The following is a 27,468-nucleotide window of genomic DNA, read 5'->3' on the forward strand; positions in this document are numbered from 1 at the left end:
GGTCGACGGGGTGAGGAGATAGATGGGTTCATGTGTCGCATCTATCTCCTCATCCCCTCGGTCTTTAACCGCCAAAATTTAACAGCATCAATGCCCCTAATACGCAAACCACCCTACGAAATTTCATAAATTTTAGTAAAAAGGAACAGGAGTTATTAAGCTTCGAATTGGGTGAACAAAACTGCCATTTTTCGTCACAGAGCTCTCAATTTTACTTGTTAGTAGTGTCTTGCGCCTGTATATCATACTTTTCCTATTAACAATGGAGTCGTGCCAGTCATCTATCTTACTCCGTTTGGGAGAAAACTTTTGAATTGAAATTGCGTGACTCCCGTTAAAAACCGGAAGTTCGTATATAGTTAAAACCCGGGGGCTCCTGCTCTTAAGCTTTCCATATCCGGTCTCGACTTTCATCTATCTCACTCGGTTCTCGAGATTAAAGAAGAACAGACAGGCAACCAGACGGAATTTATAGGTGTACAGTTTTTGAAAATTGCAGCCCTAAAGTCTTAGGGGGCTTGATATTTTGACTCCAGCAAGATTTTTGGGCTGAAATTTCGAAAATAAAAGACATTGTTGTTAGTTTTAAATTTTTTTAAAAGAGAAATGACTACTTTTAGAATTAAAAAAGCACAAATTTTGCATTTAATTATACAAAATTATTCATTTAAAATAATAATAATTTTTTTGGAATTTTTATAATTTATGACGTGTTAATATATAAACATTTAGACTTATGTATTTTTTTATTTTTTTAAATTGTACATTTGTTAAAGAATGTCAACATTTTAACTTAAATACATTCATCTAAGAGAGTGAATAGTCATAGAGATGAAAAATTTATTCCCTTTTCCTCCATCTTTCTTTTCCGAGGGGATCAAATTACTCCAGTTTCTTGCATTTCATATGCAGAAATTCCCCGGAATCTCATTTACTCTAATACCACTTTTCTAAAAAAATCAATGGATGTGTATGGAAAAATACAAAATCCTTTTTTGTTATATATATTTTTTATGGTTATTTTTTTTTTGTTTTCCTAAAAAATAAATGCAATTTTTAAATGTCTTAAACACTTCCAGAAAGGTTAGAGTGGTAATTCTGCAGCACGTTTTAAGGGGATTTATAGAAAATCTTTTGCATTTTTTATTAAAAAAAATTATGTAAACAATGAGATTTCATTAATTAATTAGCAAATCATCATCATAAATTCCAAAAAAGTATTATTATTTTTATTTATTTATTATGGTTTCGTTAGAGGCACAAATAAAGTTCTCCGGTGAAATTTTGATGAAGGAAATGAAAAATATTTTAGGTGATTTTTCTAGAAAACCCTAAAAGTACTGCGGAAGAGTCGAAAAACAGCTACAAAACACGTCATTTCTGAAGCAAACAACGGTATAAAGCGAAAACGAAAATAAATCAAATTCCCAGATGTCACGTTATTGACAACTTGAAGCCTTTCAATTCTTTGATGATATTGAAAATAGGATGGGATATATTCCGAATTCTTTGGTATTTTCTAGTGGATTTGTGATATAAGATTTCGGTGTTTACAACAGATTATATTAAAGTGATACACCCAAACAGATTCTCGAGATTTTCGAGTTCTACTAATGCGCTTGGAAATCAATAAGATTCCCTACTTGTATACACTTATCTGCAAGAAATCAGCAATTATAAATGTATACAAAGGACGATTTTATTGATTTTTTAAGCGCAGTGGTTTTCAAGGTTCTTGCTCGAATAATGTTCGAAAATCAAAAGAATTTTATACATTAATACCAAATCAATAATTTATTAAACTTTGTTAACATTTATGATTATTTCTTGTTGATGTAATTGCTGATTTCTTGAAGATAAGAACAAAAGAACACGTTATAAACAATTATAAATGTTAGTTAATTCCACAGTTTGGCATTAATTAATAAAATTCTTTTGATTTTCGTGCATATTACATTCAAAATTTATGAAGTTCAGCGCTTGAAAATCAATAAAACTGCTCTTAGTATACGATTATAATTGCTGATTTTCTTTAAATTATAAAAATTAAAACACCATATAAACACAGAAAGCTTAAAAAGTTGATAATTTAATATTAAATCATAAAATTATTTCGATTTTCAGGCATTTTTCGAGAAAAGTACGGACTTGAAAATCAATAAGACTCGCTACTTGCGTATAGTTGAAATTGCTGATTTCTTTAAAATATAAACAGAAAAGGAATTATAAACAACGAAAAAAAAATTTTAATGAATTTTTAATTTAATTATTAATTAATAAAATTCTCTCGATTACGCGCTAATGTATTTAAATAACATTAGCAAAGCTGTATAAATATAATCAACAAGAATAAACACTCGTTCTAGAAGAATATTTTGTTGATTCAACTAATGCATTGTCTAAAGTATTAAATAAATAAATAATCTACCATAAAGGCTCTTTACTGTTTTTACTTTAAAATAAAATAGTAAAGATCCTGACTTTTCAACAGATTAAACTTAGAAAGAAAAAAAAATCTAGCAGGGAGTTGTGTAACTTTCTCGGCGAAAAAAGTAAAAATTACGTGTAACGCCATCTGTTATGAGATTTTAATAAAAAAGCTTTTTATATTCTTAATTGTTATAAGGTGAAAAAAGCTTAATTTTAAAGCTAGAGATAAGTTTTATATATAAGAAAAGATTTTGTAAATGTTAATAACGAGTAAAATCTTCGTTAAGTCTAACCCCACTGGAGATACGACATGTGATCTCTTTTATTCCCCCACCCCGTCGACCTTTAACCACCAAAATTTAACAGCATCGATGCCCCTAATACATAAACCTCCTTGCAAAATTTCAGAAATTTTTGACAAAAGGCACGGGAATTATTAAGGTTCAAAGTGGGTGAACAAAATGGTGCCTGCTAACGTCCATACAAAAACATCACCCAATTTTTTTTTGCATTACTCACGTTTCAAGGTCCCTCGAGTCTAAAAACGTGAAGATTTCTGGGGTAATTTTATGTCCGATCGCCATACTTTCCCTCTGTTATAACTGACAGAAAGAAAAAAAAAATGCCATCGAATTTCAAATTTAATATGAAGCTTAGGAGGAAAATAATTATGCGACTAAAATCCATGATAATTAATCAGCTTATGACGTTTGATAAACGGCTTCAAAATTTTAAAAAAAGGAACCTTAATCCCAATTTTAGAGAGAAGATTCCACATTTTATTGGTTGCCGGATGTTAAAGCTGCTTTTCTGTTAAAAGATTAATGATAATGGCAGTCGAAGTTTATTGCTCATATATTTGATGATAACTGGTTCGTTGTCTGCTCTTATCATCCATTTTCTAGTTTTCTCGTTGATAAGCTTCTCAATACTTTCGAAAATGCTTAAACAGCAAACGTATGCGGATTTTCTGATTGTGGAAACGTCGATTGACACTTGAATTATTGTCAAATTCTTATAGAAAATGCAGTAGAAATTAATAAAACCAGGGAAAAATCCAAAAAATTAAATTCCAGTTTTCTTGTAGTGTCCAAATGGACAGAACAAATGAACACTGGTCGTGGGTTCGCTCCTGGTTGGTCACATGAAGTTTTCTGTTTTCTTTACGTGTGTAACACCTAAATAGGGGCCAGTTTAAAGTAGTAAGTCCTCTGAGGAATCTCCCTCGGCAGATCATGCTGCAACAAACCGAATCCTAAGCCATAACTTACAACAGGTCCTTGCCCTCCACATCAAATAATGATAGACGTGAAGCCCTAAGCTATAGCCCATCACTGGGCGAGTGGATAAAACCATCCCAGCGTTCAGTATTTTTATCCATTCTGCCACTAGTGAACCTCATGAAAAATACCTGAGATTTCTCGCTGGCTCAGATTCGACCCCACATTTCCCCAGAGCGGTAGTTTGACGTCTTATTAGTCTCGGCTACCCGAATTTCCAACCTGTGGACCATCCGTGAATACTTGGCTCAGTTAAAATCATGTAAAAAGACGATAGAAATTAATAAACCCAACAAAATATCCAAGAAATTAAGTCACGTTTCCAAAAATATGCAACTAATTTCAATAATACATCACGAAACGGGTTAGCAAAACGTAGTCACGAAATGGTCAGAATAATCTAAATATTAATAAAACTTAAATGATTACTTGAGATTTCAACTGAAAAAAAAACCTATTAAAATTGTGACATTATATGTGATTTAATCACAAATTTGAATATATTAATAATTAAATTTTTGTTTTCATCTGTGACATCGCGTGTAGAAAGTTCTACTTAAGTTTATAAAGTTTTTAATAAATATTTTTACTCTCACGATTGCTATGTATAACAGAGGGAAAGTATAACAATGGGTTAAAAAATACTTGGGGTTTTTTCTGTGTGCAGGGATATTAGTGTGTGGAGGGACAACGCAATTTTGTTTACCCAATTTAAAGCTTAAAATCCCCTGTCCCTTTTGTCAAATATTTTTGAAATTTTGCAGGGAGGTTTGTGTATTAGGGGCATTGATGCTGTTAAATTTTGGTGGTTAAAGGTCCAGGGGTTGGGGAGATAGAGGGGGTCACGTGTCGTATCTCGAGTGGAATCGGACTTAATGATTTTAATGATGGAAGCGATTTAGGGTGGCCGTATGTTGCATTGACGGTCTCCTTATTGTGAGGTCCGGAATCGATGCATACAGATATTAAATTACATCTTTCCTCTATTTTTTTAAAATATAAACTAAATTTTTAGATAGTATGAAAGAAAATTATTACTTTTTAAAATGATTTTCTTAAAAACAACAACAGGGTGGCCACGTGTTCACGTGTTACATCAATGCTATAAGACAAGGCAACACAGATTTCCCATGAGAACTTTCTGAGAAACTGGGCTCTGTTTAGGAGTTACACACGTGAAGACAGCAAGGAAAACTCACGTGGTAGCCCATTACGTGCGAACCCACGACCAACTACCATCGTATCAACAGTTTGCTGGGTGAATAGTAAGGGATATAAACACAATATCTCCTTAACCCAGATAACTAAATTTAAACATTTTTTTTTTTTAAATAAATAAAGTCTTAAGTTAAATAATTTGAGAAATGATTACGATATTTTCTTTAAGATTCGCACGTTATTCCATAATTTATAAATCATTTTTATACTTTTCAATCTCTACAACTTTGGCATTATAAAATATAGAGAATTCGATTTTTTTCATGTGATAAAACCCAAGTTGAAATCCTAAATATCTAAAGAGAAGAAAAATCGATTTATATCTACATTAATAAATAAAAAGCTAAGTTAAAAATTCAAAAAGGGGTAAAAAAACAGAAAGTAGTGACATTTTTATCGCGATTTATGGAAAGAAACGGGCGTGAAATTTATTCCTGTAGCAGCGTTGAATGTTAAACAATCGAACCTTTTTTATAATCTATTCTTATAAATGGCATCTTGACACACGTTTAAAATCAAATTGTGGCTTCATCAATGTTTAAATTGCGAAAGATTTTTCTTTCACGGCACTTAATAATTTAAATTTTCTTCTTTTCTCTTAAGTGTTATTGACGTGCTGCAGGTTGGGCTGTAAATATATATATTTGGCTTAAATGGCATTCTGTTTAAACTTCTTTGATTGAATGGAAGTTTATTTTAAAGTTTTGGTTCATGTGGCACCTTTGTAAGTTTGTGTCCACTAGTGCGGCCACTGATTGGCACAAACTTACAAAGGCCAGTGATAAAATCACTGAACACTGGTCGTGGGTTCACAAAATTCCATTCAGTCAATGATCCAAATTTTTACATTTATATTTGGCCAAAGAGCATTGTTTTCATAACGGCAACCCGCCGAAGAGAGACGCCTCCAGAAGGCCCTTCTACGGGAAACTGACATCTATTTAGGCGTTACTGACGCGAAAAAACTCGGAAAACTCCACGTGGCCAGCCCTTTGGCGATGCGCGAACCCAGGACCAACTTCAATTTTCCAGTGGTTTTTATCCATTTGGCCACTGGTGAGCGAAATTAGGATTGGATTGGGCTGATGGAATAAGGCAACACAACACATGGACAATCGACCGAGAAGGGGTGCCTCTCGCGAGAGTTTCTATAAAAAAATTGGCTTCTATTTAGGTGTTCCCACGTGAAGAAAACTGGTAAAACTCCACGAGACCAGCCCTTTGGCGATGCGCGAACCCAAGACTAACTTCAATTTTCCAGTGGTTTTTATCCATTTGGCCACTGGTGAGCGAAATTAGGATTGGATTGGGCTGATGGAATAAGGCAACACAACACATGGACAATCGACCGAGAAGGGGTGCCTCTCGCGAGAGTTTCTATAAAAAAATTGGCTTCTATTTAGGTGTTCCCACGTGAAGAAAACTGGTAAAACTCCACGAGACCAGCCCGTTAGTCAGGCGTGAACCAACGACCAGCGGTTAAAAAAACCACCAATAATCGGTCGTGGGTTCGTGCCAGCCAACGAGCTGGAAACGTGAAGTTTTCCGTGTTTTCTTCACGCGAGTAATACATAAATAGGGGCCAGTTTCCCCATAGAAAAACCTTCTTGAAAGATCTTCCCTGATGATCTGCAGACGGGAATGCCCACGTGTCGCGTTGAGGTATACAAATCGACATTTCATATATTTTAAATAAGATATTCAGTTCCATCTTAACGAAGAAGGGAAGGAGGAAAAAAAGGAATTTTTAATGTCATTTATTAAGAAAGAACGTTTTTAATCTTTATAATTTATTGCCACTAATGACAAATTTTTTACTGTCTTAACCACAGCCATAAAAATTTTCGTTTTATTTTTGCAAAAATTTATGACCAAAGTGCGATAATACTCGCTAAAGTTCATTTATATCTTTCAGTTAATTGATCCTGAAAATGCCTTTTTTTAATTACTTTCTGGCTTTTATATATATATATATTTAACGTTGGAAAATTAATAATCTTAGAAGGAAAATCGCATTAAACGACTGTCGAAAATTAAAACACGTTAATTTTTATTTTTTTAAAGAAAGTTAATAAATGAGAATTTAAATATTTATATTTTGTAATTTCGATGAAATTTGGATTTATTCTAGGAAAATGTACAAGAGGGAGCATTTTAATGGTTCGTTACTGCTAATTTGTATTAATAATTAATGGTAAAAGTCGTATTAAAATGTGAAAAAAATTGAGTTTTCAAAAATTTCCATTAACAGAATTAAATATGTAAAAACATTTCAAGATGCATATCAATACTGGTTAATGTTACCTATGGTTCCAAAATGGCGGCTCGCCTCTGATTCCAGCAAATAGAAGAAAGGAAACAGTGGGAACACACATTCTAACCTAACCTATTCTAATAATTTTGTTGGTAATAATTATGGTAATTTATTAGAATAGGTTAGGTTAGGTTAGAACGTGCATCCCCACTGTTTCCTTTCTTCTATTTGCTGGAATCAGAGACGAGCCGCCATTTTGGAACCATAGGTAACATTAACCTCAATACTTTTTTAATGCTGAATTGAACTTTTGCTGAACTGATGCAACTTGTATTAACATTCAAATGAATTTCTATCGAATTTCTGCAGCATATTTTAGGTTCAAATCAGCTTTCCATAACTGAAGCTAATGTTCAATTTAATTTCTGCAGAATCTATATGCAACTTGATGCACCAATTCAGCAGAAATTGAATTTAATATTTTACAACTCAAAAGATATATTCTAAAGACCAAATAAGCATTAAAAAAATATATTCAAAACACAAAATAATAATCAATCTTAATCCGGAACACAATTCTATTTACATTAGACAAGTTAATTTATCACAGAAAACCGAAAGAAAAATCTATAAACGAGATTCTTATCCACCGGTAACCATTTTTAATCATTTAACATCTCTTAAATCAACGAAAAAAATGTTCAATATTGATTTTTTTATATTTCTTGCTGAATTTAAAAGGGATGAAATCATGAAAAGCTAAGGAATTCGCCTCCGAAACAACATTTAACAGCTTATAAATTGCATGGGACGAATAAATAAATAGTAGACTTGATTTATAACACATCAAACACACGCTGCAAATTAAAAATAAAAAAAAAAAGGCAAATGCCCTAAATTCGTGTTTGTTTGATTGTATGTATATGGCGCGGACAGATGGACCGGGGGATCATCCCATCGACAGGTCATTGAGGGGGGTTACCTCCTACGAAAAACATAGTAACCTGTTTACGTGTTAGACACGCGAAAATCTGGTAAACTGCACGTGTCCAGCCATTGAAGAGGCGCGAACCCACGACCAAGTGCCCAATGGTGTTATCAATTCTGGATCTCAAAATAGCCAAGTGTTTTCTATAGCAAATTCCAAAAATTAGGAATTAAATAGCAAACAATACGAAAGTTTTGAATTGTAAAAAAACAAATGACTGGAGAGATTTTGTATCATAAATTAGAATTTTCGTAAAGGAATTTTAATGCTAATCCTCTTTTATTTATGGGAGAATTAATCGATATTTTATTATTGTTCTTACATAAAGTAATAATTACAGTTAATAAAGATGAATATCAAAATTCCGATACAAAAAGTATGCAATTTTCTCATCAAAAATTAATTATTTTTGACATTATTGATGCTCGAAACCGTAACATTAATTACTTGATTACGCCGAATCACGGAATTAAAAGTATTAGTTCTAAATCTTACGATTAGAGTAATAAATTAAGAAATAAATGACTTAAATAATTTAGTTTCTACGACGGTTAACTGACCACCCCAATATTCTCATTGGGCTGCAATTTTCAAAAATTGTAGACCTATAAATTCTATCTGGAAGCCTGCCGTTTGTCTGTCCTACGTTTTTCTCGAGAACAGAGTTAGACAGATGAAAATCGAGACCGGATATAGATAGCTTAGGAGCAAGAGGCCTCGATTAATTAATTATATACGAACTTCCGGTTTGGATCGGAAGTCACGTCTTCGAATATTTTTTCTCGAAAGGAGTTAGATAGATGACTGGCACGACTCCATTGTTAACAGGAAAAGTATAATGTACAGGGGCAAGACAATATTAAAATTGAGAGCACTTGTGACAAAAAATTGCAGCCTGGCATTGTTAATAGACCAAAAATCAGTTTTACCTTGTTTCCTGTGTTCCTAAACTGCGATTAGAATAACAGTGCACAGTTAAACCTCCAATAACGGCCACCTCCCAACCTGTTAACAGCGACCTTTATTTATTTGAGTAACTAAATGTAAAGAATTCTTCGGAAGGCAGCGATTTTCTGTGTTAAAAAACCTGTTTAAAACGGAAACCTGCCAAACTTTATAAAGTATTCGGTATCTTGCGAGTCCAGTTTACACAGGTTTTACTGTATATACTTTCCATTCAACCGTATACGGTTTACTTTTTCCCTTCATCTTAATGGTATCATTAAGATGAAGAAAAAGATTATTCATGATTAAGGATTAATACCTTGTATTATTTGTAAAAAGTAACACAAATAATCATGCAATTCATTGTAAACAATTAAACACGTATGTCATACCTTCATGATACACCCAAATATGGAGCTTCAAGATCATCCATTAAGCTTCGAGGATTAATTGTAATTAACAATGAGGAATAAATATATTATATATAGATTATTATTATTATTCTTTCATATATTGTGACGTGCATAGTAAAACAGAGGAAAAGTATGGCCATCGGTCAAAAAACGACTTTGAAACGTGGAGAAATGCGAAAAATTTTCGAGGTTTATGGGTGTTAGTGTTTGAGAGGAGGATTTTGTTCACTCCTTTCCCCTTTAAAGCTTAATGACTCCTGTACCTTTTGTCGAAAATTTCTGAAATTTTGCAGGAAGGTTTGCGTGTTAAGGGCACTGATGCTGTTAAATTTTGGTGGTTAAAGGTCGAAGGGATGGGGAGATACAGGGGTCGTGTGTGGTATCTCGAGAGGGGTGGGACTTAACGATCTTACTCGTTATTAGCATTTACAACTTTTTTTTTTTTTTTTATAAAACTCGTCTCTACTGTCGCCTTTCGACATTTTATAATAATTAATAATACAGAAAGTTTTTTTAAAATAAAATCTCGTAGCAGATGGCGCCACACGCAATTTTAACGCTTGCTGGGAAAGTTTCGCAACTCATTGTTAGATTTTTTTAAATCTGATTTTAAAAACTGCATTTTTATATACGTTTCATGAAATGTGAGTAAAAACTGACTTTTTTTCTATCGTGTATATCATGATATTGCATTATTTATGTTTCATGAAACGTAAAGAATGCAGTATAATTATAATTAAGTGGATTATTTTTAATTGCTAATATGTTAATTATAACATAACATAAATTAAAATTAATCCATAAAATAAAAATAAAAAATATTAGAATAATAAAGATTATCATTTGCAATTCTAAAACTCGGCGAAAGATATTTTACAAAAATAAACTCCGCCATTCTTTTAAAACATCTAAATATTATTCTAGTCATTTTAAATTAAAAAATCACGTGAATTCCTGTCCAGAACGGAAGTTAGTATGTAATTAATCGGGGTCTCTGACCCCTAAGCTTTCTGTATTCAGTCTCGATTTTAGTGCTGTCTTGCCCCTGTACTTCATACTTCGCCTACTAACAATCGAGCCTTGCGGACATCTATCTAACTTCATTCACGAAGAACAGAGAGACAGTGGAAATGTATAAGTCTGCAATTTGAAAACTGAAGCCCAATAATTGATTTTATATATAAGCTAACTCTTAACACATTTATTAATTCCACAAAAATGTCATTGGTTTATTTATTTTTCATATTTTGAGCTATTTTTCGATCAACTAGCTCCACTTGAGTCTGTCCAAGGCACACAACTGTTCACACCACCTCACAAAAGTCTGTCTTGGTTTCTGAGTTATCGATGTTTTATCTCCCATCAGGAGCACACGGATTAAAGCGCATATCCGCTTGCTCCTGATTTGAGTACATGATGAGGAAGAAAAAAAAAACCACCGAATTCTGTATCTATTGATGAAGGAAATCACCAGTGCGAGATAAGACATTCCCGTTAATAACTCGGAAACCAAGACAGACGTAAGGTGAACAATTATGTGTCATTGTCAGAACACGGAAACCAAGCATTATATATACTATATAAATGTACTTATCATAGATAAAATTAACAGGAAACTTTAAAATCGGTCCATTTCTCTCTCTCTATATATATATATATATATATATATTAATAGAATGGATGATTACTAGTTTCTTTCTATCTTTCCTCTGTGATAATATTGACCCGAAACTTCTTTTGACTTGGATCATTAAGCTATAGTTAATGAAGGAAAAGTTAATGAAATTATCGAAAATACAATTAGAGAAGTGACGATCATAACTTGACAACATTTACAGATGAAATTTGAAATTCTTCTCTAGGATTTAATTTAGAAGAAAAAAAATATCCAACATCTTCCTCAAAAGATGTTCAAGAAACTTCTCCTTGAAATTTTTATCTACATATTTAATAAATTAAATCTTGGAAGAAAACGATTTATATTTAGAAATTTGGAAGCTATACCTTCAACAGAACCACGAAAACGGATTCAATTTGAATAAGATAAACACTGATTCATTAATAATAAAGAATCTTATTATAAACACATAATACATAATAGACCAATCGAAAAAGAGAGCCCCCAGGCCTAGAGAAAAATCCCCAAAGGGTCATTATGCCGTAAGGAACCACTACGGATTTTGGAATCCGTAGTGTTCGCTACACCTACAAAATTAAAATTATTTTTGCTTACAGAAAATGAAATATTTAAGACTAGTTTTTTATTAATAAAGAAACCTACGTATTTCATTTGTTTTAAAAGAAATGATTGAAGGAGCCCTCTACCACAGGACCCCATACGAGCTCTCGACGGCCTTGATAACAGCTGAATCAAAGATGTGATTCTTCTGGAAAGTAAACAGCTTTCCAATATTATTCTAACAGCGTGACAATACAAACGGAAAAGCGGAAAATTACCTTTATGTAACGTCTAGCAATGCCCGTGACGCTATCCTTTATGATAATAGTCAAGTTTACTTGAATATAAATGGAGTATCCATAATATTATCATCTTGAATGTCATCGCATTGCAAATATAAAATGAAACGAATATTTACCTATTTAATTCTATTTAATCAATTAAATTATAATAATAAAACTGTTTAATCAATAAAAAATGAATATATTTAAAATTTAAAGATGTTTTCAACATTGTAATATATATATATATATATATAGGAATTGGCTTCCTGAATAGGAATCGTATTGCTCAGGGTATATATACTTCATGTAGTAAATAATGGTTTCATTAAAATTTTAATGTAGAATATTAATAATAACAGTTTTGAAAATAGAAATACGTACAAAGTCAAAAATGTATGCTGAAATTTTAATGAAAGCCATCAATGGATAGCGTCATCCTGAATGCCATCGCTTTGCAAATATAAAATTAATCAAATATTTAGATATTTCTTATTAAATTAATAAATTAGAATTAATTATAAAACTGTTTAGTCAATAAAAAATCAATATATTTAGAATTAAAAGCTATTTTTAGCACGTTATCATTTATCATATACAGATTGTCCAATCGAAGACATGGTTTAAATAGTAAATAACTGGGTTTCATTAAAATTCCAATGAATATAGAGTATCGTTAATGATCTTTTTAAGTTAGGAAGACGTGTAAAATAACAAAATATTCATTAAAATTTTAATACAAGTCGTCATTAGGTAGAGTGGGTGCACCAAACTGCACCCATACAGAATGTGGATGCAGTTTGATGCAGAGTAATTTTACATTACTTTCTCAATTTTAAATAATTCTAGAAAATATTTTATTTTTCGTCCAAATTTTTAAACGTGTTTAGAAGTAAAATAAATAATTTATACTTTATGCAATATTAATAGAGATATTAGAGATGTATACTCGACTTATCCTGCTTCATAAAATTAATTATAAGAAATTCTAAAAACAATTCTGGTAAAAAAGGAAATTTATTTGACTTTTTAATAATTTTATTTAGAATTAATTTAATATTTAACCTATAACTATAAATTCCCACTGGCGTACGTTTGTTGATCTGTCTGTCCTTCCCTAATCTCGATAACGGAGTTAGATAGATGACCGGCGCGACACTGCTCTTAACAGGAAAAGTATGATGTACAGGAGCAAGACACTACTAAAATTGAGAGCATTGTGACAAAACATTGCAGTCCGGAAATGTGACGATGTCACAATAAATAATTGCTGGTTTTGTATGCATCTTTGTTCAACCTCCGTGAAAAATGGCCGTCGTTTAGAGGTAACCGCTATCGGAGGTTCGACTGCATGTAAATCACTCTAGGTGTGATATTGATAGAAGCAACACTAAGAACTTAATTATAATTCCATGAATAAATTTCTAGAATTAATTTTAAAATGGATTTAACAGAGAAATCGAACTTAATAACGAGAAAATATAAAATTTTAAGGAGGTAAATTTGAATCGAAAAGATAATAAAATTAAAGTTAATTATACATTTAATTGGTATTATAAGGTAGTTTGTTGTTAATTAAAGGTAAAATTACATTTGAAATTATATAACAACGAGAAATTATTAATTGTGACAACGTCACAACGCCGGGTGCAATGTTTAATCATCGTTAAATTTAAAAAATCATGTGACTTCCGTTCCGGAAGTTCGTGGCCTCCAGCTTTCTATATCTGGTCTTCTCGAGGTTAAGGAAGGACAGATAAACGGACGCCAGTGGGAAGTTATACGTCTGCAATTTGAAATTTTCAATCCAATAATTGCTACCATTACCTTTAAGTCTTCAGATTGGTTAACGAGGCGAAGTAATCGTTCGATTTTCCTAAAATTTTCTAGAAACATTTCCTCCTGTAGGAGTTATTAAGCTTCAAAGCGGATGAAAAAATCGTGCCCCACAGACATTAACATAGAGAAAAAAAAAACTCTCAACTTCTTTTACATTTCTCGGCGTTTCAAGGTCTTCGGGAGCGGTTAGTTTTTGACCCACCAAAGATTTTTACATCCCAAAAGATCTCCACTCTTTCCTTGTGTTATATATAACAGCCGGGAAAGTGATATATATATATATATATACACCTCACTTAAAGTATTACCTCAGAAAGATGAAAATGTAAAGAAAAATAAGTTCGAGATCCTATTAAAATTTATTCCAACTGGTGTATGTAAGAGTAAATTTTAAAAAAAGCCTTCAGGAGAGAAACAGCAACTTATTATTTCGATACAAAAAGTAAACAAAATATCGAAAAAAAACCCGCTATAAGAGAATCTGCCTTGGCAATCGATATTTTTGCTCTCAACTTTTTTTTTCTTCTTCTTTCTATTGTTTGCTGACGTTCCAAAAAGAAAGCAAGAACAATAGTTTCTTATTGACTTTAAATCCTTTCGAACAAGTTCTCATTTGTTTCCACGTGACTAAGTACAAAGGTCATCTTTTATCTTGTCGATAACGTTCAGAATTGTTTACTGATCTTTGAAATTTCGTGAAATTTTCGCAGATTTTACGAAATGTAAAACAATAAAAACATCTAAAAATACTGTTTGTTTATTTATTTATTTATTTTTGTATACGGCAACATGACACGTAGACACGATCTGCCTCCAGGGAGAACTTTTTATAGGAAACTGGCTCATATTTATGTATAAAAAAACGCGAAGAAAATCCGGAAAACGCCACGTGACTGTGTTGGAGAGGCGTGAACCCACGACCAATTACCAACGTTCAGTGGTTTTATCCACTCGGCTACTGGTGGGCTTAAAAAATTGATTCTCAAGTCTTCCTGTGTTATATCATGAAATCCTGAGAACTAGCGCTTTGCTCGTGACATTATAACCCCCAATTTCTCATTTTGTGAGTTTATATCAGTAATTTATAACGTATAAGGGCTTATTTGTGAGAGTTTTTTAATGTAGCACACGCCTACACCGATTCCTCTTTGGTTTTTTATGATGGCACCCTCTTCACGATCTGCTTGTTGCATTGTCTTGATTGTTGAAGTTCGTGCAAATTGCTGATGTCGGCAACAATCTGCACCAATTTCTTCACTTACTAATCAATAAAATATTTGTTAATGCATCTCATAAACGTTAGAACCTGCTTATCTTCTCGATATTTAAACCTAAAAGATGATGTTTCAGCAAGAAAATCTTTACTTAGTTTTTAGTGATGAGATTTAAAGATTAACTGTTTATAAGTGTAAGCAATGACTAAATAAATAGAATTACAGAGATAAAAATACGTAAAAAGTGAATTAATAAAATGGAATTTATCAAAATTTAAATTCTTTCCATTCGAATGTAGAAGTAAATAATGTATCATTGGCTATATTTAGCATTGTACGTAGCAGAATACAATAAAATCTTTTATGAATTTATTATATTTTAAGAACATTTACCTGAAAAGCTTTTATACTTAATATATATTTTAAATTTACTTATAAAGTAATAAAAATATTTATACTTCTTTAAAACAGATAAATGCATTTCTAGTGTATTTTTAGATAGTTTTAAAGCTGCAAAAAAGTATCTTTTTAAAAAATAATAAAACACATTTTTTAAAGGATTATTTAAATTCGTTCCTGGATGAACCCATAGTTTCACTTTTCGCATTGTTTAAGTTCGTAGCGTCAAAAACTGTATCACGTCAACAAATAACGTGCAGAACTTTCCTTTCCTAGGATACAATTGAATATGCACATTAACAAATAAGATATATCCTAAATATTTCCTATTCTGTACCGTAGAGAGATGAAATTCCTGTAGCTGCATATCACACAGAATGTCTGTATCACAGTCGTAAACAGTATCGTGCACGACTTCTCTACGTTATATTAAATATATATTATTTATTATTCTATACATCTTTGTACGAACTATCCTATACATTCAAAGATATTGTTTGAAGTGCCATTTTTTACGTTTACAAAGTATTTTCTATGATTTATGTAAAGGTTATGTTACTGCTTCCTTTTATATCTCTATAGAATTGACGTTCTTTACAATATATTATTTATTTTATGGCTTTAAATTCGCTTTAATCTGCTGAATTTGAATAATATATTATTATTTTTAAGTGTGAGTAGAAGTTTTCTGGTCGATACGTTCGATGAATAATCAAAAAACATGAAACTGTTCACCATTAACCGGGATGAAAGTTGACAGTAACCTAGTAAATATTATAATATTTATACAAATAATGCTGTAGTGTGTAGGAGAATAACACAAAGTATTTATTCTCCTACATACTAAAACATTAATCTCAATTGTTAATTTTTACTGACACGTTTAACACGAGTTAATGACTTCAAATATAGGGTTGAATCTAGTTCCTTCCGCTTGCACCATACAGTAGAAAGTAATCAGCTTAAAAATACAATAGTGGTATGACTAGAATCGAATAAAGAATAAGTAGGTCAACAATGAAGTAAATTAACATATAAATTACAGTATAGATCCTCAAATATTAAGGCCTCGTGCTTAAGGAAGACAATAAGAATAAGCTCGCTTTGGGAATAATTTACCTTCTCGGAATGTACTGTATACTTTCTGGTGAGGTAAATTATTACTAGAATGTACCAGGATACAATAAAAAAAAATAGGGTGTCACGCCGATTTGGAATTATAGGAGTTATATTAACCTTTGTTAATTCGTTTATATTTAGAGAATGACACTATAAGAAGGAACGAATTCAAGTTATATTGTAGTGAGGACCCTCAGTCAGCGTAAAGTCGAGAGAGAGTTTAACAGACTGCATCCATACATCCCACCCAACATACAGTGGTCTGGATGCTCTCCTTCGACTTTACACTGAGTGAGGGTCCTCTCCGCCAATATAACTTGAATTCGCTTCTCCTTACTCAACGCCATCCTATACCTGTAAGACAATAAACAAAGATCAATATAACTCTTACAGTTCCAGACTACGAGACTACACGGTATTAACAAATCCATAATTACAAAAGACTAGTCTACTCCACGAACCTATATCGAGTAGAATAGATTACATTGTATACTACATAATTCTTATATCAAATTTAAAGTAATATATAAGGTTAACTATGTAAAACTACATTTCTACCTTACTCAAATACGTTATTACTTATTGAAACTTTATAGCTTGTTCGAGCGATTTACGCGGTGAACTGCTTTTGGGTCTCTTTACACTACTTATATTCTATATTATAAAACCGTATATAATGAAAAAACTTCCGTGGATTTGTTAGTGTGTGACATATATAAGGGGCATTGATGTTATTAAATTTTAGGGATTACTTTTGTTATAATGTCTTATAGAGTTTCGTCGCCGGGAAGGTTATGCAACTCGTTGCTGGATGCTTTAAAATTAAAGCATTCTCTTATAAATTGTTATAATAACTTCCTTCGAAAACACTTAATTATCAAACTTAATTAATAAACAGAATTAATTGAGAGTAAGTATAATAGTTATCTAAAAAATCACATCTAAAAAAATACAATTTCTTTTATATATAATAGTCTTCCACTCTTTAAAAACGCAATCCCTAGATAAGACGATACTCATTATTTTACTTTATATAATTAAATTTAGTAAATAAAAGCCGTATCCTTGTTCTCATTTAGAGCCAGCGTATCGCTAAACGTTCTTTTTCTGAAGAACCATTAAAAAATTAAACGTCCTTCAATCTTTCTTGCTAATTCTATTGCGTGTTTACAACTTTCCCGAGTGAATTTCAAAAGCTTCCCCCCTTTTTTTATCTTGTAAGAGCTTGTCCTAAGTTCTACCTCTCTTTTAACCTGACAGAAATTGTAATTATCGATGCAGGTTACATTAGTATAAATATGCGTTAAGAACAAAGTATAAGACTTTCTTTTTTTTAGAATAAAATTAAAAATGCACGTTAACAAATAAGGTGCAGCTTTCTTTTTCTGGGGCAGAATAAAAGAATGTATATTAACAAATGACATGTAGCTTTCCTTTTCAGGAGGACAATGAAAATATATGTTAATTAATAGATGAGGTGTTGCTTTCCATCTCTTGGACAACAAATAAGGTGCAGTTCTCCCTTTTAGGTCAACAAAAAGGTGCAGCTTTCCTTTTTAGGTCAACAAAAAGGTGCAGCTTTCCTTTTTAGGTCAAGAAATAAGGTGCAGCTTTCCTTTTTAGGTCAAGAAATAAGGTGCAGCTTTCCTTTTCTGGGATAGAAAATACTTTTATTGGCTTCTCTAAGAAAGTTTCGTTAATGTAAAATCTCATTGACCATACAGGCCTTCACGAATCGTTGAACACGATTCTTAGAACTTAATTCCGACAATTACATCAAAGTTTGTATATGTGAAATTGTTTGTCGAGTTTATTGCTTCGAATTAACACGAAATAATTTTCCAACTTTATAATAAAACTTAATTACATCATTTGTCTTGTGATTATGTGATAAATTCTTATTTTATGATTGATGACGTGTTACGTAGAAGGATTTAAATGTTCAATTTCGAAACTATATCACGCGTGACAAGTGATCGCACCATCTACTAACGTGTCACAGACATTTAACTTATGATAAATGTTAATTAAATATCAAATTTATTGTTATTAAAAATGAAAACCAATAGGTTAAACGTCATTAAATTTCAAAAATTCCTTAATCCTGATAAAAGGTCTTAATATAAGTGAATTTTCGTGTTGCTATTTTTGTAATTTTTGTTTTATAAACAAAAAACAATTTCCAGCAGCGAGTTGAGTAACTTTCCCAGCAAAAACGAGTTAAAATTACGCGTGGCGCCATCTCTTATTAGATTTTGTTAAAAATAGCTTTTATATTATTAATTATTATAAAATAACTAAAAGCTTAATTTTGAAGCTAGAGATGAATTTTATAAAAAATTCGTAAATGATAATAACAAATACTATCTTCATTAAATCCGACCCCACTCAGATATGACACATGACCCTTCCATCTTCCCATCCCCTTGACCTTTAATTAACCACCAAAATTTAATAGTATCAATGCCCCTATAATATCTATTAAATTTTGATGGTTAAGAGTCGACTGAGTGTGGAGATAGAAGGGGGACGTGTGTGGTGTCCCGCTCGAGATATGACACGTGATCCCCTCCTCTATCTTCCCAACTTCTCGATCTTTAATCTTAAAAATTAATGACATCAATGCTTCCTCCTAACACACAAACTTCACTGCAAAATTCCAGGAATTTTTCACACAGGAGTTATGTTTGAAAGTAGGTTACCAAAATTGTGTTCCTCCACACACATATCCTAATATCCCTACATACAGGAAAAATCCCCAACTATTTTGTACTTCTCGACGTTTCGAGGTCCCCAAAAGTACAAGTACAGTTCATGTATTGTACAGAGAGGAAAAAAATCTGTAAAAACGCTTCATATATGATTTAGAATTTAGTTCCGTTTCCGCATTAGACAGGCTTCCAGGGTATAATAGCCGAAAACCTGTCTAATGCGAAAACATAACACTTTTTCTTAAATATAATGTCGATTAGTTTTGATTTATTTTCCGTTTTGTATATGTCCGTTTTAGACAGGTTTTTGAAGTATAAACAATAAAAAAACAAGTATTAAAATGAACCATAAAAAATGCATTACAGTAAAAATATTTATTTTTAAATCTCAAAACTATTGTTGATTGATGGACAAAATATTAAAATGGCGTCTATTTTCGTATTCTTCTGTAGTATTGTTTTTTGTATTCCTGACCACTGGAGGCCATTTTGCAAATGGCCCCCAGGGGTGAAAAGACATCAAGAGCCATAAAAGTGTGCCCTTTTTTTTCTTTTCACTTGATTTTATTATCTAGCTACCATTTCACTTACACACTAATTGAATCAGAATAAAAATTGAATTAAGGATAAAAGTTTGATTAAGAGATAGATCCTTAATGCAACAGTTTCAAAAAATAATAGTTATTATACAATTCTAAAGAATACAAGTAACAAAAAATCCAATTTTTTTTTAAGTTCAGAAGCTAATAATAATAATTTGTTTCTGTAACTTTTTTAGGTTTGTGTCCGTGCAAAAATCTTTTTAAAAATGCACAAATAAATGTAGTAAATTAAAAGAAAAATATCAAAAAATCTGGAAATCTTTTAACAAAAATGTAAAAAAAATTGAAAATATTTTATAAAAAGTCAAAAACCTCAGAGAAAAGCTTAAAAAATTGCAGAAAATCGGTATTTAAAAAATGAAAATCTACAGAAATTCTAAAAAAAATTAAATAAAATGAATTTCAAAAAATTTACAAAAAAAATTTGTTTTTGTAATTCGTGACGTAAATGCTAGTAAATAAAACTATTATACTTAAATTATTCACGAATAATTTCTCGAGTAAATGTAATCAGAAAACACGCCAAGAGGGTATAACATTTCATAAGGTCTTTCTAAAACAAATTATCGAATTTCGATATTTTGATAGCAAATAACATAATTTATAAGGAGAGAAACTCTATAAAAACAACATTAAAATCGATTTTAGAAATGATATTGAATATTAAATGGAGTGATCGATCATCTAAGAAAAAAGAAACAAAGAGAAAAAAAAATTAAGACAATATTTTTTGAGTAATGCAAATAAAATAAATAAATGGTTTATTTGTAAAAATACCACATATATTAATAATAAAAGTAAATAAATAAATATGAAAGTGAACAGATGAACCACCCCCTCGAGGTCAATAATTTTGCATTAGAAATGATTGATCGCCTAGTAAACAACATAAAAAAAACAACCCTTTGTTTTAGTATGACACATCTAAAATAATTCCACGGTATTTTTGAGCCGCAATTTTAAAATTGTAGACCTATACACTCCCGTCTCGTCTGTCTGCCTGTCTATTCGTCTGTCATTCGATAATTTGACAACGAAGTTAGATATGTAAAAATTGAGACTGAATATGGAAAGCTTAGGGACTGGAGACCCCGTTTAACTATAGGATAAATATGTGATTGAGCTGCCATTTTGAAAAAATTGTAGACGTATAAATTCCCACTGCGTCCATCTGTCTGCTCTTCCTTAATCACGAGAACAGAGTTAGATAGATGAAATCCGAGACCAGATATGAAAACTATAGGAGCAGGATGCTCGATTAACTATATAAAAACTTCCGGGTTACACCGGAAATCACGTTATTTTCGATTCAAAAATTTTCCCCTCAAAGGAGTTAGTTAGATGACCGGCATGACTTTACAGCTAACAGGAAAAGTATGATGTACAGGGGCAAGACACTACTAATTTGAGGTGGAAAGCATTTAAATGAAATAAATTAAAAATATGATTAAAAAATTGCAGCCTGGCATTATGACTATTTTTGTTTTAAATTATATTTCTCTCAAATACAAGCAAAGTAATTTTTATACATAAATTTTTTGAATTATAAATTGATAAATCCATGAAAACTAAATTTTTAAGCGCATATTATCAAATACCCATTAAGTAAATTTGCTTGAAGTACATACAGCCGAACATTCAAAGCAATTTCCTTTGAAGCAAGTATTTCAAATAAATTTTTCGAAAAAAATATACGCAATGTGAATGTATTAAAGTGAAAATATTCAAACGAAAACACGCGAATTTTTAAAATAAAACTTAATTGTGAACAAAGAATAACCGCATAAAAATTCATAAACAACAAACAATGATTAGCAAAATTCGAGTAGATATAAGAAGACAGACAGACGAATCGATCAGCGGAATTGTTAGCCATTTAACAATATATTAAATCACATTAAAGATCATCAGAACTGTATACATAAACCATTAGTAAATGCTATTAAAATGGGGTCCTGAATCGATTTGAAATTTTCTTTTTAACCTTTATCTTCTTCGGGTTTTGATTTATGCCCTTATATATATATATATATATATAAATGTATGTGTGTAAAAACATTTTTTATATATAAATTTTTTTTTATTTTCTATCCATAAAGTAAATCGTATTTAGTTGACCAGATAGGATTTAGCTAGAGAGAAACTTTCTCTTCTATCATTTTTGATCCTTTTCTCTTTCTTTGTCCTTTCAAAAAAATGCAGCAGAAGCTTTACTAAAATCTAAAAAGCTAAATCTAATAAAGCCACCAGCGAATCATTACTGTTTTCTATTCCTACTTAAAGGAATTTTTTTTACGAATTTTTATATATTTTAACTTTATAAAGAGTTGGAAAATATCCAACTTTATTTCCTTTTTTTATATACATTTATTTTTCTTATATATTTATTTTAATAATGAAAAAATAGCAAACATATTTGTTGAAGTATCGTACAATTTTTCCACATTCATCATTTTATACCGAGTCGAATTCAAAAAATTCACCCTTAAAGATTGAAACCTTATATAAAAAAGCATTGAGATTAATTTACTGAACTGCAATTTAAAAAATTGTAGATCTATAAATTTCCACTGTCGTCTGTCTGTTGTCTTTCCTTAATCTCGAGACCGGATATGGAAAGCAGGAGGCACCGATTAACTATATATGCACTTCTGTTATTTCAATTGAAAAAATTTCCCCAGAATGGAGTGCATTGATGACTGGTATGACTCTGCTGTTGTTAGGAAAAGTATGATGTACAGGGGCAAGACAACACTAAAATTGACAGCACTGTGATGAAAAATTGCAGCCTGGCGTTGTGACGTCACAATAATTTTTGCTCGTTTGTTTTATGACAACTCGTCACGTAGTTCACCTGCGAGGGAGATGCTTAATTGAGGGAGGACTTTACGTGATAAACTGTTCCTATTTAGGTGTTACATGTGTGAAAGAAACCCGGAAAATTTCACGTGGCCTTCAAGTGCGAACCCATCTGTATTCAGTGGTTTTATCCACTCGACCACTGGTATATATATATATATACACACACACACAAACCTTGATGCATGATATACGTGATACAATATGTGTATACCAGACACTATACACATACCTACCGTACTATATCTTATATATACATACATACATTGTACAGTACAATACTTCAAGATATGTTTGGTTTTTTGAAATGCTGAATATATATATCAAATATAACTTAGTATGTACGCGTATAGTATCAAGTATACACTACATACTATATATTAAACTGTATATACTGTGTATCATATATATCAACTGTAGTGTTCGTGTATTAAAGTGTGGATTGAAGTAGTTGAATTCGAAATTTATTCAAAAAAAGCAAACATATGTGTTGAAGTACGTACAATTTTTGTACATTTATCACTTCACGTTGAATAAAACTTTCTAAATCCCCTCTCGATTCATCTATTAAAGTGTAAAACACGTATATATCGAATACAAGACACTGCGATGAATTTATGCAAATTTTATTGATTTATCATTCTAAAAAACGAAAATAAGCAATTTGATATCTTCATTACGTAATAACAATTAATTTTAACAATAAAAATTTCTTTAATTTTAATTTGGAAAGGAAAAAAAATAAATTAAAATTAATTAAGTTAAAACGTTAGTCGATGGCATTAAATACATCATTTGGCCTTATATTTTTTTCGGATGCTTAAAATTGATATTTAATGTAAAAAATTCCCTTCGTTTTCCTTTATTTTCTAGTAAAATCGATTTAGAATTTTAAATTATTTATAAAAGTATAGGTTAACAGTGCAAGGAAAAATAAATTTTTCCTTATTATATACACAATATACGATCTTACTTAAACACACACGCAAAGTTTAATCATTAAAAAAGATGAAAAATAACATCAATTTTTATTTTTTTTTCAGGGATAAATGGTAAACAATAAATTTACAAATTACATATTTCTCTTACTAAAACATGAATTCGTTAGTAATGCTTCTTTTTAATGAATTAAACATATTTTTTAGGTTGCAATTTTCGAATTTCATACCTATAAATTCCCACTCTCGTCTGTCTGCTGTCGTGCTGTTGTCTGTCCTTCGTTAATCTCGAGAACAAAAGTTAGATACATGAAAATCGAGACCAGATATGAAAAACTTAGCAACCAAAGGCTCGGATTAATTTTTATATTATGTTATTAATTATTATAAAATAGAAAACAGCTTAATTTTCAAGGGCAGAGTCAAGATTTATGAAAAAATTAAGCTGTTCTCTATTTTATAAGTGGGGTGATCACGTCCCGTATCTCCAGTGGAGATACGAGACGTGACCACCCTACTATCTTGCCAAGCTTCGACCTTTAACCACCAAAAATTAACAGCATCAATGCTCCTAACACCCTAACACACAATCCTCCCTGCAAAATTTCAGAAATTTTCGACATAAGACACAGGAGTTATTAAGCTTCAAAGAGGGTAAACAACATCGTGCCACTCACAAACATCCATACATACAGAAAAAACCCCAAATTTCAGTGATTACAAAGGTAAAAAAGCCCCAATTTTTGCATTTCTTGATGCTTTAAAGTACCCGAGTCCAAAAATAAAAAAATCTTGGAGGGGGATGACTTTTTGACCAATTGCCATCTTTTCTCTCATTATATGTAACAGAGCAAAGGTAATAATTCATTAATTTAATAAAATGAACATAAAATATCACATTAAAGCAAAAAAATTCAAAAAATGTACTTAGACATTTAGATATACACATTCAAATAAAAATATAAGCTCTCCACCCCATAATAAAATAAAATATATGCTCTCCATCTCACAATCAAATAAAATATACGCTATCCATCTCACAATCAAATGAAATATATGCTATCCACCTCATAATCAAATAAAAAAATATACGCTCTCCACCTCACATTCAAAAATAAAAAATATATGCTCTCCATCTCAAATTAGTATTGTATTGCTTCTGTATATCATACTTTTACTGTTAGCAATGGAGTCATGTCTGTTAACTAACTCCTTTCGGGGGTGGGGGAATTTTTGAATTGAAATAATGTGACTTCTGGTTTGAATCGGGAGTTCATATATAGCTTATTGAAGCCTCCTGCCCCTAATATTTCCAAATCGGGTTTCAGCTTTCATTTATCTAACACCGTTCTCGAGATTAAGGAAGAACAGAAAGCTGGATAAATGAAAGTGAGAATTTATAGTTCTACAGAATTTTCAACATGTATCCCAAAAAAACTAAATAACTGATTAGTAGATATTCTAATAAATTTCTTGTGTGTTTTGAATACATTTACTCCTTATGTTGTAGAAAATTGCAGTTTTTATAAAACTGTTTTCTTTAATGACACAGTAAATAAAGATAAATATTGGTGTTTTTTGAAACAATGAAGATAAACCGGTGATTTATCTGCGTGCAAGCTTAATTTGCAACAGTAACAATGCTACGAGCTAGCTCTAGAACAAATATATGTGACAATAAAATTTAAAAAATCAGCATAAACAAACCCGTAAAAATCCAACGATTTACAAAGGACAAGAAATTTTAATAATAAAATAAAAATGTTCCAAAAAAAAATCCGGCATTTTTAGAAAAATTCCTTGCAATTTCCTACGTAATAATGTGTATTCGTGTGTAAAAATTAATAAGAAAATCATCTGAAGAATTTTATGTGTCTACTTCGAACGATTTTTAATTTTTTGAGGGGAAGACGCACTGGCAAACGTACAGACAAACTGCAAATTTGGAGTAATTCTTAATATAAAGCATTACTCAATAGAAATAACGATTTTTTCGGATATTACAGCAACATAAAATTACTTGTATCGTGTAAAAAATTAATGTCGTAATATTCCAAAAAATATCCATTTAATGCTACGTTCTTTTGGAATACTGTAATTTAAAAAATCATTAAATATCTTCTACCTGAATTTGTGTTAAAAAAATACACGTTTGTACATATAATTTTGTACAAAATGATCGAAAATTCACGTAAAAACTCTCAAATGATTTTCGAGATTTTCATCAAAAGCACGCACCGACATACGGACGGATAAACTGCTAAAATTGGAAAATTAGATTTTTTTTAAGATAATTTTACGCGTGGAAAATCGTTTTATCAACCAAACACAAACCAATTTCTCATAAATATTATAGAAAATAATTAATTTTAAAATGGGAATTTATATAAAGGATGCTGTTAAGTATAATTCTTTGAACCTTGAATTTTCTATTAATTCAAGGTCAAATGAACCGATCAAAAAATTAATAGGAAAAAAATAATAATATTTAATGGAACTTCCTAAAAAATAATTAATTTTTAGAAGATTTATTGGATAAATTACAAGATTACAATATCGATCCATTGAGTTAACATTAGGGGAGAATGCATTTAAATTTGATAACAGCAAAGTGTAATTGCATCAATTATCGTATTTTTAACGGCGCAGATCTGAAAAATTAATAATTTTATATAAAAAAAATCAAATTTAGAATCAACAGATCTTTAAAAAAAAAAAAAATTCCAGCAACGAGTTGCGTAACTTTCCCGACCAAAAAAAGTCAAAATTGCGTGTGACGCCATCTGTTGAGATTTTATTTCTAAAAAAGTTTTTATATTATTAACTATTATAAAATGGCAAAAAGCTTAATTTGAGGGTAGATGTGATTTTTATAAAGAATTGTAAGTGCTAATAACGTGTAAAATCTTCAAGACCGGCCACACTGGAGATGCGACATGTGACCTCCTCTATCTCCCCACCCCCTCGACTTTTAACCTCCAAAATTTGATATCATCAATGCCCCTAATACCTGTTAATTCTATTAAATTTTTGTGATTAAAAGTCGAGGGGGTGGGGAGATAAAAGGTGTCATGTATCGTGTCCCACTTTCTAGATATGATACGTCACCTGCTTTATATCCCCACCCCCTCGAAATTTAACCACCAAAATTTAACAGCATCAGAGACCTTAATACGCAAACCTCCCCGCAAAATTTCAGAAACTTTCCACAAAAATCATAGGAGTTATTAAGCTTGAAAGTGCCCCCCAAACACACCTACAGGAAAAACACCCCCAAATTTTTTGCATTTCTCGTCGTACATTTTGAGGGTCGATTTTTGAGCGAGCGCCATACTTTTCCTCTGTTATTTATATAAGGAAAGTAAAAAAGTAAAGCAAAAAAAAAAAAAATTGGAGTTTCATTTGGAGTGTGAAATGCATGGAGATGTATGGGGAAGAACAAAAAAAAAATAGTGAATTTCTTTAAAATTTTAGGAATCTTTTAGAAGAAACTTTACATCTAACAAAACAATACGAAAATTTGATGTTTATTAAGATATATAACACCAAAAGTACAAGTTAAAAATTCAATATTCTACTCTTCAAAGTATATATATAATACACAAAGGATTACTTGATTTATAAAGAACTAAAAAAATTGCATTAAAAAATTATTTGTTTTTTCGATAAATGTCAAATAATTTTTTTGGTCCTTTAACTTCGATAATTATTAAATTTTTAATTATATATAAAGTTGGACATCCCTCAACGTTGCGAACGTGTGTATAACCTCTCGCACCCCTCTAAATTGGATACTGAT

At 31.1% G+C, this 27,468-nt stretch overlaps 1 protein-coding gene across 1 annotated transcript in view; it reads right to left on the reverse strand.

The window, feature by feature from the left end:
* The window catches only part of LOC136978459 (tectonic-2-like), a 104,841-nt gene that overhangs the window by 17,143 nt on the left and 60,230 nt on the right, over nucleotides 1–27,468 (reverse strand). The window lies entirely within an intron of this gene.

Source organism: Centruroides vittatus, unplaced genomic scaffold (assembly GCF_030686945.1).
Source record: "Centruroides vittatus isolate TY-2023 unplaced genomic scaffold, ASM3068694v2 contig_538, whole genome shotgun sequence".
Taxonomy (NCBI): Eukaryota; Metazoa; Arthropoda; class Arachnida; order Scorpiones; family Buthidae; genus Centruroides; species Centruroides vittatus.